At 33.6% G+C, this 14,156-nt stretch overlaps 2 protein-coding genes across 15 annotated transcripts in view; one reads left to right on the top strand and one right to left on the bottom strand.

Moving 5' to 3' along the window:
• The window catches only part of LOC149412399 (coiled-coil domain-containing protein AGAP005037), a 408,813-nt gene that overhangs the window by 100,091 nt on the left and 294,566 nt on the right, over nt 1–14,156 (bottom strand). The window lies entirely within an intron of this gene.
• b6 (pentraxin-related protein b6) overlaps nt 2,323–14,156 on the top strand; it is a 44,676-nt gene continuing 32,842 nt past the window's right edge. The window contains exon 1 of the mRNA XM_089645797.1: nt 2,323–2,465. The gene's annotated coding sequence lies outside the window, so the exon portion shown is untranslated. The remainder of the gene's footprint in view (nt 2,466–14,156) is intronic.

Below are 14,156 nucleotides of genomic sequence, written 5' to 3'. Positions count from 1 at the left end.
AAAATACATAAGTAGGCTAAAGCAAGACAAATGGCTGTTTCTCAGTGATGTTTCGCAAAGACAATACCTTCAGAACTACACACATATACAATGCTAAGAATATTTTGGTCGCCATAACTCTAATTATTGTATTATCTTTACATAAAGGTCTAAAGGCTGGTCCTGACTCGTGCGAAACACGTGAGAAACGTGCGACGCGTGAAATATATGTGGGCAAACATGTGTCAAGAAAGTTGTTGAATGCTTATAGATTTTTATTAACAATTGCATTTTTACTTTAAAGGGTCATTTTAATTTTAATAAAATAAATAACTTTGTAAATACCAATATTTAATCAGTAAAATCGACATGTTTCAGAACCAATTGTTTCTTCGTAAGGATAAATGAATAATATATGTTTTTACGTTTATATATAACATTCGATTTACTGGTTTCTTCTGTGAAAATAATATAAAACGGCAGTTTATTTAAAAATCATGGATAATGTACCGAATAAAATATATTGCATTGTTGGTCGGAGACTTTTTTCTGATCAATCTTCTTTATTGAAGCTCGTCAGGAGTTTGGGCATATTGTGCCAGCAATGTAAAAAGAAGGGCGGATCCACCGGCGGGTGTAGTGTATTTCTGGTGAAGAATTTAACTGTGAGAATGAATTCCTAGTGTTGCTATTTCTTATCGTTCTTGTTTTTCATTTCTTATTCATATCTGCCGGTCTGATATGAATTGTCAGAGAGAAAAAGTGTCAAACTAAACACGATACAGCTTACTAACACACTTCAGAGGCGCATCGACAAATTCTTCATCATGAATATTGAGCCAGTTAAAGGAATGTTGTTCACATAATAAATTATGAAACATTTCACACAATTTAAAAGATTTTTGCTCTATTAGAATTCGATTCAATTCCGGATTACGTATCTTGAAAGCTGACTTCAATAGTTACATAGAAAAATTAAAAAATTAAGCCTTATAACGAGAATCGATATAACGACGAGGGTGGAAAATGCGATCGGCACGTATGCACAGTGTACTGGGAGCTCGGAGAGTGCGGAAAAACGAAGGAATTTTCTCAGGAATATGGGATTATAGCTAATGCCATCTAGTTAATCCTGCTTTCAAACGGCTTCTAAAATATAGCAAGGTTACAACCTCAATGAATTTCTTTCATTTTTTTGTTACTGTTTTTCATAACGTTTTCTTAGAAAAGTATAATATATATATATATATATGAAACATTATGTATGCCCAATTAATTATATTTATATTTCTTTGGACATATTTAATAACATTAACAAGATTTAATTTAAAATTATAACATAAAGAATATAAAAAGTATGTATGCATTGGTAAAAGAGAAAAAAAATATTGAAAAGAGAATATCAATTTTAAAAAATAGCCGTCACTAGACGCCTGGCAGTTGATGTTTTATTGAGGGAAGTGAAAATGAAAGTAAACAAGAGTTTAAATTTTTGCTAATAAAACAACTGTTTTATTAGCATTAATATATGCACAAAGAAATATATTGCAAATTAAAAATTCGTCATTATTTAGAATAGACCCATTGCCAATTTTATTGAGAATTGAAGCAAATATATATTTGGCGACCGGACGAAAATAGCTGAGGAGTCACAGGGCTGGTCAAATGAAACGTCGTACCGTACAAGGGCTTCATCCCTTCTTGACACGCTTGCTACGCAATAGTCGATTTAACCAAAACCTTCCAGATCACAAGGCCGGGACACTGAACAAATCAGCCTCCTAACTTGTATGAGAACCTCAAAAAAATGTATTTTGAAATTTTTTTAAAATGACTAAAACTCTTTAAGATGTTTAAATAAATAAGAGTAAAGTGAAAAAAAAATTGTAAATCTCATACAAGTTAGGAGGCAGCTTTGAATGAGTATCCCAGCCTTGTTATCTAGGAGGTTTTGGTTTAACCCCCCGAATCACGCCAAAAGATGTTTCACATCAATAAAAAATAGGCCTGGAACGTTATTATTATGGTGATTATAGTCTTTTAACGGGTCCGATCAGCACCGAGTCAGTGGGACAAAGACATCCCATATTGGGATTGTTTTCAGGTAAAATGTGATGGGGAGAGAAAGCAGATGTGGAAGTGAAAGATTGGGAAGTTCAGAGTTACATGATAATATGTAGACCATAACATGCAGCAGGGGTAGGCAAGGCATCATGTTGGACAGGAGGAAGACAGTGTTGGCCAGCCCCTGATAGTGGTGGCACTTCGCGGTTCGGAGGGGGCCGCTCGACGGACAACAAGTCTCGCCTGCTACCGACTCACACACAACACTACCGCGCCCGGTCTCGAACACTCGCCCGCCTCTCGTCTCTCGCCTCTCGCCTCTCGCACTAGCACTCGTGCTCAGGAATTTCGGAAATCAGTGTTTTCAATTTTACTTGCGGCGGTTCATTTCAGTGCGTGCCTTTGATTGCTTGTGTGGTGATGTAAGTATGCATGCTTTCTTTCCAATGTTACCCATGTTTTGGATAAGATTATGTAACAAATAAATTTCTTAGATAATGCTTAAGAATGTTCTCTTAAGATGGCCATTCAACCGAATCAAAAAATAACTTAGCAACGAAGATACCCGCATACAGTTGGAAAACATAAATTAAATTCTACGTGCATAAATTATCAAATATTCATGAGAATTTTAAGCTGTCATGCGGCACTTTGAAACAGTTGTTAAACCCCATGTGTCCGCCCAAAGCACTGCCCGGCGCGGCGTAACATTAATATATAGATAAATAATAATTCGACTAAACTCTTCAGCACTACGGAAGCAACAGACTTAAACATTAAACTAAACAAAAAAACTCATTATCGTTACCATAAAAACAAATTAAAACCTTCTTTTTAAATTCCGAACACCAAATGTAATATAATTTTCCTTTGATGAAATAAGCAGTCATAACCGACAATCGATGAGTATTTTATAATAAATAAATTTAAATTCCATTTCACAAAAAAAATGAAATTTTAAAAAGTTTTCAGTTTGACAACTTGAGTCGTTACTGAAATCTGTAGGAAATTCCAGATGAACCCAGTGCAAAATCCTGATGTTAAGTATTTTTTGTTTTGTTTTAACTGTAAAGCTTTTTAAAACGAACTCTCAACTCCATGCCTGACTTTCACCCTATTGGTAACCAAATTCGACCTGTCGAACTGTGAAACGGTAGATTTAATAGAGCGTACTCCATACTACTGGCTACTGGTGCACAAAGCCGACTTTGCAGACAGAGGGATGATATATTCGTGCCCCTGTAAATTCTTAGTAGGTACCAGAAAGATACACAAACAGAGTTAGACCTATAGGTTAGCATTCTTCCTAAGTTTCGTTATACCCATAAAATTATGTTACCATATCATAGTAACATTATTATGCTGTCATGTTACGACCATAAAATAGTTGGATTATGGACTTTCTCAAGAGAAGAACAATTCAAACCGCAGTTGACGGCTTTTCTTCCTCTCCGCACCAAATCAATGCAGGGGTGCCATCAGTACTGTCAACAATGCTGTTTTTCAATTCATTCAACGATTTCGTTGAATATGCACAATTCATTGCCACGCTGACGACAGAACCGTTATATTTTCACTTTCCATTTATGATGTCCGAACAGCTCAAGAAGTTTTGAGTCAATTTTTTTTTTCAATTTAATGGAAGCACCCGCCCCATTGTCAGAGGTAAAGACATCCCCAGACTTAGTTCACATGATTGACGTAAGTATATCAGACCGGCTCAAGTATCGGATTTCCATTGAAGCCCGAGTAAATCTGGCTAATTCTTCAATAGTAACCAGATGCTAATCCTATACAAATCGCAATTAAACCCAACAATTGAATTTGGGTGTCACTTCTGGGTTCGAGCCGCCTAATACGTGAACAACATACGTGATTCTGTGCACAGGAGAGCGGTCCGTCTAATTGAATATTAACGGATATCTCTATAGCATAGTCTGTTCTACAGGAATATTAATGGAGCTTGCTATAAGAAGCAAACAGCATTTATCCCCGGTGCACCGGTGCACGTACGTGAAACTCGACGTAAACCAGCGGAAGACCGCTTCATCGGCTCGTATGTGGAACGAGCTACCGGCATCTTTTTTTTATTTTTTTTTTATTTTTTTATTTATTAAATATTTGAAAAAATATATTTTTACATAGATAAGTATACAGGATAAAAAAAGATAAAAAACAATAGAAATTAAAGTAGCCTTTCCTCACCATAAAGAGACAATGCTCTTGTGTTTGGTGAGGGAATTCTAGTTCAATTATATATATGTTAGTATTAAGGTAAATAATTTATAAAGAAACAACACAAGATTTAAACAATATTACTTCTAGATGTAAGTAGTAAACGTATTTTGGACTTATAATAGTTTAAGGTAATTTTTTAATGTACGGTGAAATTCCTGAATATTTTCGATATTTTTTTAATTTAAAATGGAAGGTTATTAATATAAATTATGTCTAGATAAAGATAGGTATTTTAAATGAGCTTAGTGTTAAATTTTGGAATTTTAATAGTTTTCTGGTATCTTGCTGATGTATTGAATTGCAAATTATGAGTATTTGACTGCATTTCTTTGTAAATTTGAAGTATTTAATATTTTTGATATATTTTGTCTACTGTAGGTACTTTGAAAATTGTAAAAAGAATTTCGGTAGAAAATTTTGATGGTTTTTTCAAAATTACTTTGATTACCAATCTTTGAACTACTTTAAGTGGGTTCAAAATTTTATTATATGTTCCTCCCCAACCAATAATTCCATATTTCTGTTTTCCCTTCTTTATACAATCCGGGCCTCTTCAAGACTCGCATTAATAAATCCCATAATACAGACCCTAACTCGGCTGGCCAACCGGGTAACGACATAGCTCTAGTAAGGCGTCACTTACACAAATAAAAAGTTCTGACTATCCGTAACCAGTAGGACTAAAACATCTCCAAATCATTCACTATTTACATTTGGTGAATAAATCCGGAAAAGTGTTAATACTTGGACTATTACTGGCTAATCAAATAAGTTTGAAGCGTTTAATGAATGCAATTAAACACAACCTCAATTATTATCACTAAAAGAAAATGTATGGAAAGTTGTCACCAATTAAATACTCGAACTTGGCGGATATTGCTTAACTTTTTGAACGCAACAAGTATTAACGCGAAGTCTCTGCATTCGTAGATTACCTATGTATTATTTTAAAAGTGATACTTTAAATGGTATTTGAATAGATGTTAAATCATAGTGAATTGCATAGATTTTGCATTTTTGGGGAAATTAGCAAAAAAACTTTTGGACAGCTAATGCGCCAAGTTATTTTTTATATTCAACCTCACAACATTCGATTGGAGATGCCAAAGTCTCACTGGCTCCAGACGGTTGTGAGCAGTTGGGACTCATGTGCGGTTTCACACAAAAATACATAATAAAAATAACATAGATATATTTTAAAGATAAACATCCAATAACAATATTTTAAAATTTTATACTATCATCATAGAAAGCGGAAAAGGTTGTTTGTGTCATAATGGAGGAGCAGCCGAAGAATTGAGCTCACGACGTCTGAGTGGGAACCAGACGCGATGCCGACTCATCCACTGATCGGTCATAAATAAGTTACAAGTATCAAATGATAGGACATTGGTTATCGATCATCAGTCATCATTTTTTATATTAAATTGCTTTTGTCATGGATGATCACCCCGAACTGCGGGCTATTGATAAATTCTGAAGTGAGATAAAAAGATAATTCATAGGAAAAACCTACCTAATGATCATGGTGTTACCTTGTTATCAACAACAGACTATTTCTTCCTTCCACTGACTTATTGTAGAGATGACATTACAAACTGAAAGTAATTTTGAAGCAGAAAATCTAGAAATCAATGGCTGTGCCAATTGTGCTTAGCTTGAATATATTGCGGAAAACATATAAAAATCTATCATCTATCAATCTATTAATCTATCATCTATCAATCTATTGATCTATCATCTATCAATCTATTGATCGATCATCTATCAATGTAAATAAAAATGTAAATGTTCGTTTGTTCAATATCTTAAATCTCCGAAAGTTTTTCACGGATTGCTTTGAAATGTTGATACAACGTTGCATTCGAATACGCGTGCATTTTAGTATACCTTTAATAGATATTACCTGTGACAGGTAAAAATATATTTAAAAAAAAAACAGCGCTCTCTTTTAGTCCAATACGCTTTTAAAAAAACGCCATCCGTTGGACGTAAAGACAACACGCGATATTGTTTTTCTATTTAATATGGAAAATTCAATTAATTACGCAGTGTTCTCAGCAGTGGTTCAATAAATATTACACAACTCAGTTCGCAAAACAAAGCTAAATCAATAAACATAAATGTCAAGATATGGTCGTCCAACTTCGTTGAAAAAACTGGTTTAATTTTAACTGTCGTAGTGGTCCAAATGAAAACATCCGAAAGAAGTAATTATTATTAAATATTTTCCTAATAATTTTAGTTTCTGCAGATTGTAAGGTAAAATTTAACCTCTTATGTTTCCAATCGCATTGTAAATATTTTTTCGGGGTATGTTTTTATGTAGCTCACTGGTCTTGATCGCAATTCAGGGCATCCGCAGACGAGAAGGTTTTGTAGCGGCAACAGTTTGAAACAATTATAAAATTCATACAGATTCAAAAAATGCCTCCTAGTGTCGGATATTTATGTCAGCAACTGTTGCAACGCATCTGTCGCCACAATTAAAGTCAATAGTCTGCGAGCGCTCTTACAGCCTTAATAAAAAACATGGTGAAAATTGTATTTAATTGATAAACCACCGTGTATGTGAATCCTTACTAATATCGAAACTAAAATATGAATGGAAAGATATATTTATTGCTTGTCCAGCCAAAGAGGGTTGTTTATCTATTGTATAAACTTGAAATAATAATTGCTCATCGAATTGCAGAATTTTATCCGAGGAATTGTTCTGCACATTTCTTCAATTTGAAGATGTCGTTAAAACAAATACCTTCTTAGAAACTAGATAGAATTTCCTTCTAGATTTTTGCATTTGTAATATACTTTAATATTTAAAAATAGAATGGATAAATCACAATCGATCTTGTATTTGTTTGCCTTTCTTGAAAGAATAGAGTTTATGTACTGACAATAGATACTATTTATTCATAACTTGCAAGAAGATTATTTTCAAAAAATTATTAAATCTGTGAACGTGGAGATTATAACGTACGTTACGTTTACAACCTTTATTATAATTTCAAACAAGTTTTTCAATGCTATTCTAACTAAATTTTCAAAGCTCACGGTAGAAATAACATACAAGCAAACAAAATACTGGTGATGACCTATACATTCCAGGTAGAAAAGTTCAAGAGATTCTACCAAAGCACGGAGACCGAAAAAAAATTATTTTTTTTCAATTCAGTGCCGGCAACCCGGGCGTTTATTTATTATTAGTTATGTACATACATGATTTTTCTCCTTACCCTCCTCACTAGACAAAGTCTGTTCTGAGGCTGGTAACTAACAATTTCTAATTACATAAAAACAAATAAGTGGTTAAAAAAGAAAAAAAAAGAAATATAAATATTATAGTAAAAATAATAATAATAAAATAAGAGGAAAATCAGAAATTAGAAACAGAGTAGAAAAAAGAAAATATATAATTTTAGATATTAAGAATATTACTTATCTCTCTTCTTTCTTTGACATTCAACCAGTTTAAAAATCTTTTGAATACCCAATTCAAATTATTAGATGCGACATAGGTCTTTGTTTGGGCTACAAACTTATTGAATATATGTGGTGCCAAGTAAGATTCATGTTTTTTGGCAAAATTTGATTTGAAATATGGTACTTGTAATTGATTGTGTGTGTTTGCTCTTGTGTTTTGCGAGTGAGTTATGAAGTGTGGTGATATTTTTATGCAGTTTTTGTAGATGATCTTCTTTATGAATAGTTTATTTATGTCTAATAGGTTATTGTTGATCATTAGCTGTTCTGTCGGATGTTGATAAGGCTTTCTGAACATAATTCTGATTATTGTTTTATGATTAATTTTAAGTGATTTGAGATGAGTCTCTGCTGCTGCTCCCCATACTGAAATACCATACATAAGAATACTTTGACAGAGTGCAAAATATATATTTTTTAGCTGAGGTAGTGACATAATGTTTCGAATTGTTTTGAAGATGTAAGAGAGTTTCCGTATTTTTTTTGTAATTAGGTTGATTTGGAGATCCCATTTTAAGTTATTGTCAACAGTTAAACCGAGATATTTAATATTTTGCGCATAATCAATTTTGTCACAAACACAGCGTGAGTTAGTTAATGAGGTAACTGTGCAGGGGTGAAGATGAAGTTGTGGGTGACTATCTGGCTGACCAGCTAATGTTTTACTGAAAGTTAAGTATTTAGTTTTAGAAATATTTAGTGTCAGTAGATTATTTATTAGCCATCTATTTACTTCAGTCATCCCTGTTTCCGTGTGTTTGAAGACGTTTTCCCATGATTGGGCTTTGAATAAAATTACAGTGTCATCTGCATAACTGATTACTTTGTACTCTATGTTCCCTAGGCTTATCTCGGTTAGACTGTTAATGTAGATGAGAAACAGTATGGGACCCAAGACGCTGCCTTGGGGTACTCCATACCTGTTGCCTACTTTGTCACTTTCTTGATTATTTATTTTTACAATTTGTTGTCTATTTTCAATGTAGCTAATGAACCATTTTAGTGGTGGACCTGTTATGCCAATGTTTTTGAGTTTTTGTTGGAGTAATTTGTGTGAGATGGTGTCGAAAGCTTTTGCTAGGTCTAAGAACACTCCTAACACCTTTGAACCGCCATCTAGGTTTTTCACTATGTAGGTGGTTAGTTCCGATAAGGCGTCTTCTGTTCCCATTTTCGCTCTAAACCCGAATTGACGGGTGGAGATCAGTTTGTGTTTATCAAGGTATGCGAGCAGTCTTTTTTTCATAGTTTTTTCTAGTAGTTTCGATAGCGAATTTAGCAGAGTGATTGGTCTGTAATTTAAGATAAGCGTTTTGTCTCCCGATTTATGTATTGGAGTAATACAACCTATTTTTAGGTGATCGGGGACAATGCCGAGGCTGAAACTTTGGTTGAAAATATGTTGAAGTGGTATAAGTATATGTTCTCGGAGACTAATCAGTATATGATTGGAGAGGTTATCTGGGCCCACAGCGCAATTTGGTTTGAGAGAAATAATTAAATCTGAGATTTCCTTTTTAGTTATTTTGTGAGCATAAAACGAATGATTTGGTTGTATGGTAGAGGATAGTTTGGTTAAAGAGTCTTCTGTTGTGCCGTTTTTTAGAAGAATTTTTTCAGCTAAGTTAGATCCGACTTTTGCAAATTGGGAGTTAATAAAATTAGCTATTTTACCAGGTTCATTTTTTGTAAGGGTTTTGTTTCCATTTATTAACAGTACTTTGATCTTCGAGTCTTTTTTCGGATTGGAGAAAGTAATATCTTTGACGATTTTCCAGATTTTTTTGGGATCGTTTTTGGCGGATTTTATTTCTTTTTTGTAGTACTTGTATTTGGCTTGTTTGATTAATTTATTACAAAGGTTTCTATATAGCAGGTAATTATTTTTTAGTTTGTCGTCATATGGGGTTTTGCGCACTTGCATGTGCATTGTGTCTCTTTTATGAATGCTGTTTACTAATCCTTTCGTGATCCAGGGTGTTATTTTTTTTTCTTTATGTGAGTAGTTTTTCGGGGTATTTTTTGTTGTATGTTTAGCAATGTAGGTTCCAACTGTGTTCATAAATGTGTTCAGCGCGTTGTTTGGGTCGGGTTCATTTATTACATTTGACCAAGATTCCTTATGTATGTCCTCTATTAGGCACTTAAAATTAATTTTGTCTTGTACGGAGTTGTTTTTTTTCATCTTTTTGTTTCTCGTTATGATGTATGCTAAGTGTAGTAGTGAAATGATCTGTGACCGTTGATCGAATAATGGATGAAGATGTTTTTTTCCTAGTTTTAACAAATATATGGTCAATACAGGATTCAGAGTTTGACGTAATTCTTGTTGGTGAGTTGATTGTCGAATTTAATCCATAGTGAGTAAATTTAATATTAAATTTTATTTAATATTACTTCGTCATTTGAACGAAAATTCTCTAAAAATAACTTAGACGGATTGCAGTCATTCTATCAAAAGCACCGAAGCATTATTTTACCAAATCGCTCAACCAAAAACACCGATGATACACCTCCGGCCACTTTACAGGTGACCGCCTTTATTACACACAAACTATAACATTGTTTTATCATCCTACGTAGAATACAAATAAATGAAGGTAGAATTGGACGGGTTGTTTGTGAATGCGCGAAGTTTTCAAATGGGAGCTTTATTTATTTGGCGAATCCCACTCGATAGCACGGTCCAACCGTAAAGTAAATTCTATCAGTTTATCAATTCAAATGACTTTGACTTTGACACGCGTCGCCCAATGAAATTAAATACCAACGCACTGAATAGAATACACCAAATTCTCAATATTAGCATTTCAAAATTTGTGTAATACATTTTCAATTTTAGTTGGGATTACATCGTAATATTCCAATTATAGAAATATTGATAATTTTACAAATCATATACTAATAATAATAATAATGATTTGTATAGCGCCGTTTTTGTGCAAAATCACCTCAAGGGCGCTGTACAAATATGTAATTCATTTTTACAATTATCTATGTTATTACTAAATATACATGGAGATAATATACAGTACCATACTGACCTAGGTCAGTTGGGATTAACACATAATTAACACGAACTGATTGACTGATTGACTAAATCATTATATTAATTATAAATTTTGTAACTTAATTGTAAATTATCATCAATGAAGTCACAATAATAGATGTCCCCTTTTCACCTCTGATGACTTTTGACAGTGTTTAAGTGCGGCTGATTATTTGTTAAAGTAGTAAAAAAAATATGTGTAGACAACTAAAGGCCGTTCCCTTTAAAACCGTAAAATTTTCCATTGACATTTCACATCCTCTCTCTCTCTGCGAATTTCACTAAAATTTTTGAAAATTATTACTTCACTGAATTTTAAATTTTAATATCTTTACCATTAGTAATATTTGAATATCTTCTCAAAGGCGCTCCTCGGGTGTATTATTTTTCCATAGATAACTTCTACATTATTCTGTATCTGAAGATAAAACTCCTGCAAAAGTGCGACGCGCGTTATTTTTCGAAACGAATTTCTTGATACTTTAAAAGAAAGTGAAAATTTGACAGACGGTATTATTCACGGTTCACGCGTCTCAATGGGCTATTATTATATTTAAAATCGTGGGAGCTAGCAAGGTAGCGAGGTCAGCAGCGTCTCTCGTAACTTGTTGGTTTTTTTATGAATCAGTTCGTTTCAGGTTAACGGCTTTGGCTGTGTCGACATGACAGTATACCGGTCAGTGGAGTCTGCTGCCTGCGTCTGCAGTCAATAAACAACCCAGGTACATCAATATGGACCGTGCGAGAGATTTTATTCTAACCAGGCAAAGCATGTTCCAAACAAAAAAGGGAAAATACAAGAAAAAAAAGAAAAAATGTTCATAGATATCATATGTGTCATCCATTGACAATAAATACATCAATGGTAGTATCCTATCTGAATTACTTCCTATTTTATTTTTTATCAGCAACAATAAACGTGATAAAATACCAGAAATAATTCAGAACAGAGAGACATGCCGTCTATATTGTGGCTGTCACAGATATGCGAATTCTTCAGTATATATACTTGTATTTAAAAAAATAAAATTTAAAAAATAAAATGTTAGGTACCCGATTATATTTTAAAAAGAGTTATGTTAGGTTAGGTTAGGGATATTTCACAGCATTTGAACAATTCATCAAATTTCAAAGTTGGTTTTAAAGTTCTGTGAAGGTTTTTGATTAATTGTTTAGATTCTGTGAAATAACCCGTATTTTGTATTAGTAGTGCTGTTCATGGCTACCCTACGAGAAATTGCGATGATTTTAGGCATTCAAAACAAATTTCTCCGGAATACAAAATAATAAAATACCAAATGATCTCTATTTACGAGAGTATAACGGCATCCTTGAATATATATTATTTATATGCTGTAGTAGGTTAAAAAAATGTAAAATAGTAGATATATAATGTCTAATTTAAATAATCTATTTCTTGTTTACCTCATGTTCTTCGCCGTTACTAACCTGAATTGCCTCGTGAAGCCGTACTCTTAGAATTTCTCTCAATTATCTCACATCATGGAGTATTTATTTGCACCTAATAGAAGGGTAGGATTGTTCGTGATTTAAGTAACTCTACAACAAAAGTCTTAATGCGTGCTTTTCAGCGCAATCTTCAGAGAATAGCGCCACACTAGATGACTGAAAATCTTAAAGATTTACAGCACAAAAATCTACGAACGCCTCTAAATTAATAGAGAATTATTCAGAGAGAGAAAAACGATGCCTGATGTATGACAAAGATGAACCTTTTTTGTTCTTATATAAAACCGTGTGTTTTTGTGTTTTTTTTTAAATAAATTAGATTAACAAAAATCATACCCACAAACTCAATATTCGTTCAACGTTCCACCAGCAAAATAATTGTACAGCGAATCAGTTCCAAGACATTCTGCATTGTGCAGTGAATGTCAACAATTAACCTTATGGGCTTTCTCAGATCATGCGTGTCGAATTAAGGCTCGCATTTGATAAACTTATGTATTATAAAAGACAGAAACAAATATTACTTAAATTGCGTACACGTCTTTTCTAATACTCGTACATTCCGTATTAGTAAAGCCGTGGAAAAGCACAATGTTATTGAGATATTGGAATCGTGCTACTAAAAAAACAATTTTACCAACTTTTAAATCAAACAAATGGTTTCAATTTCGTGATCGTCTTTACAATGTGGGTAATTTATTTATTTATTCACGCCTTGAAGGCTTTTACATTATACAATGTTAAAGGTAAGGTGTTCAGGAGAACAATACCAAGTGTATATTACATAACATAATAGACCGTTTATTAACAGGTTTACTACAAGTTATCGTTGAGAGTTGTTGTACCTTCAAGTAATAGTTGTTCAATAAATAATATATAATAATAAGAGTACAAGATAGGTACTTCAGGTACTATGAAAGTAGTCGCGGAACAATACGTAGTAACTTGTTGATGGTTAAATAAATATGAAATGTTTATTGTTAAGCATGTTAGTATGAAATGAAATAGGTGTTAATTCAATTAAAGGTTGGTTAAGAGAAACGTATTTTATTATGTGACACCTCACAAGAGCGCCACTTTCTGTACAGTGTAAATGCAGGGGAGCTGTTGTGAGGCGGGGTAAAGAAGGAGCTGTAGAAATGGATTTATTAATGCGGGTCTTGAAGAGGCCCGGATTATATGAAGGGGGAAAAACAGATGCTGGTAAATCGTTCCACATACGAGCCGTCTTCAATCCGTCAAAATCTCATTAAGCCAATATCAACTGTGAATGGTATTGCGCTCGTGTACTTCGAGTTTCACGCACGTGCACATGCTGTTAGCTCCTTAGAGCAGGCTCCATTGAAATACCTGTAGAACAGACTCATTCTTAACAGAGAGTCTGTTAACAATGGGTTGACCGCTCTCCTTTTCACATAATCACGTAGATTTATCAAATAGTGTAGGACTCCAGCCCAGAGGTGGCTTCCAAATTCGATTGCTGGGCGTACATTAAATTTGTATAGGGTTAGCAGCTGGTTACTATTAAAGAATCTGCTAGCTCTATACAAGACGCCCAGTTTCTTGGAAGCCAGATTTACACGGACTTTTATAGAGCCCCGATACTTGAGCCGGTCTGATATACTTTCTCCAAGCATTTCAATAGGTACAAATTCTTCAACAGTAATTATCTAATAATCACATATCGATATTATTAATTAAATCATCCCTTGAATGAATTTATCTTTAAAACCGGCTGAAATATTTTAATGCAGAACGTAAAAAAATATTGTGAGTCATTTTTGGATATTGTGTAATTGTGGGTTATTCCGTCCTGTTCATAGTCAATATCGTTTACACGACTCAACAGCTCAGCGGTACGAGGGAAAATGAA

Source organism: Hesperophylax consimilis, chromosome 23, assembly GCF_061612785.1.
Source record: "Hesperophylax consimilis isolate HC1 chromosome 23, BYU_Hcon_1.0, whole genome shotgun sequence".
In the NCBI taxonomy this organism is placed as follows: domain Eukaryota; kingdom Metazoa; phylum Arthropoda; class Insecta; order Trichoptera; family Limnephilidae; genus Hesperophylax; species Hesperophylax consimilis.
Note: the sequence above shows the minus strand (reverse complement) of the source record. Positions and strands in the feature narration are given on the sequence as shown.